Source organism: Nothoprocta perdicaria, unplaced genomic scaffold (assembly GCF_003342845.1).
Source record: "Nothoprocta perdicaria isolate Ctin4 unplaced genomic scaffold, notPer1 scaffold_288, whole genome shotgun sequence".
NCBI lineage: Eukaryota > Metazoa > Chordata > Aves > Tinamiformes > Tinamidae > Nothoprocta > Nothoprocta perdicaria.
Window position 1 is genome coordinate 770161 of NW_020455519.1, and position 2110 is coordinate 772270.

Sequence of the window (2110 nt, forward strand, 5' to 3'; positions counted from 1 at the left end):
GATGGGACATGACATGGATGGGGCATCATCCAGGTGGGACATTGCATGGATGGGCATCACCCGGGTGAGATGTCGTATGGATGGGACATTACATGGACAGGACATTACATGGACAGGACATAATCCAGGTGGGACAGCGTGTGGATGGGACATCACCCAGGTGGGCCATCACATGGATGGGACATTGCATGGATAGTCATCGCATGCATGGACTATAACCCAGGTGAGATATCACRTGGGTGGGACATCACYCAGGTGGGACATCAYCCAGGTGGGACATCATCCAGGTGGGACATCACATGGAGGGGACATCACGTAGAGGGGACATCACGTGGAGGGGACATCGCAATGGGGGGAACATCGCATGGGGGGGACACCCCCCTGCTTGGCCCACTAAGGACCTGCTCCCTGGGGAACACCGGCCTTAGGAGCTGAAATCCCAGCACGGAGCCGGCGGGAAGCAGGGCAGGATCCCGCGGGAAGCTGCCGGTCACCATGGCAGCGGGAGCAGCGGGAATGCCGGGCGCTCCCGGGCGCTCCCGGAGCGGGCGGCACCGGCGCTCCCGGCCCTGAGTCAATATTGACTCTGGTGTGTGCCCGAGGAGGAGGAGGAGGAGGAAGCAGGACCGGGCGGAGGCCGCTGCGACGTTCCCAAGGAGGGGGGGACGGATGCGGTGCCCGGCTCCGGCTGCCATCCCGGCTCCGGCGTTGGCACTTGCTGCTTTCCCGGCCCCGGGAAAACAGGTCGGATTGGGAGCGGCGGCTAATGGCGCCCGGGAGCCTTCACAGCCCCGCGGCGAGTGAGGAAGGCCAAAAAGGGGAGAAATCGCCCCAAAACGGAGGCTTTCCAGGGATGCTCCCGAGGCCGGAGCAGCAGCGGCTGCCGCGGGCGCCCCGGTGGCTCCGGACACCCGGATATCCCGGAGTGTCGGGGGGGGCAGCGCCCAGGGCCCGGCCGCGGACGTGGCAGCTGCCCGGCTGCTTCCCTATGGATTCCCTGGCTGCTTCCCTATGGAATGCTCGGCTGCTTCCCTATGGAGCGCCTGGCTGCTTCCCTATGGATTCCCTGGCTGCTTCCCTATGGATTGCCCGGAGTCTCCTGTGGATCCCCCTCCCACGGATCCCCCAGCGCTGCCGGGATGCAGCGGCTCCGGAGCGGCCCGAGGCGGCGCTCCGGGTGCTCCCCCCAGCTCCCAGGAATCCCGCTCATCCCGGGATGCTGCCCAGGCTGGATCCCCCTCGCTGGCCCCCAGGTCCCCCCCATGTCCCTGCTCACGCTGGGGACCCCAAAGTCCTCGTGCCCACCCCAGGGTCCCCGCTCATCCCGGGATCTGGAGTCATCCTTGGGTCTGCCCCCCCCCCCCCCCCCCCCCTTATACCAGATCCCCCCTCATCCTCCCCTGAGCACCTGGCTCCTCCTCATCCCGGATCCCTGCTCCCCTCAGATCCTCCCTTATCCTGGATCCCCCCTTACCCTGGATCCCCCTCATCCCTGATCCCCTCTCATTGGGAATTGTCCTCATCCTGGATCCCCCCTCACCCTGGGTCCCCTCTCATTCCAGATCCCTTCTCATGGGGAATTGCCCTCATCCCCTCTCACCCTGGGTCCCCTCTCATTCCAGATCCCCCTCATCCTGGACGCTCCTCACCCTGGATCCCCCCTCACCCCAGATCCCCCCTCATCCCAGATCCCCTTTCATTCCACATCCCCCTCATCCCGGATCCCCCCTCATCCTGGATCCCCTTTCTTTCCAGATTCTCCTTCATTCCGGATCCCCCTTACCCCGGATCCCCTTTCATTTCACACCCCCCTCATCCCGGATCCTCATCCCGGATCCTCATCCCGGATCCGCTTTTATTCCACATCCCCCTCATCGCAGATCCTCATCCCGGATCCCCTTTCATTCCAGATCCCCCTCATTCCGGATCCCCCCTCATCCCAGATCCCCTTTCACTCCACATCCTCCTCATCCCGGATCCCCCCTCATCCCGGATCCCCCCTCATCCCAGATCCCCTTTCATTCCACATCCTCCTCATCCCGGATCCCCCCTCATCCTGGATCCCCCCTCATCCCAGATCCCCTTTCATTCCACATCCTCCTCATCCCGG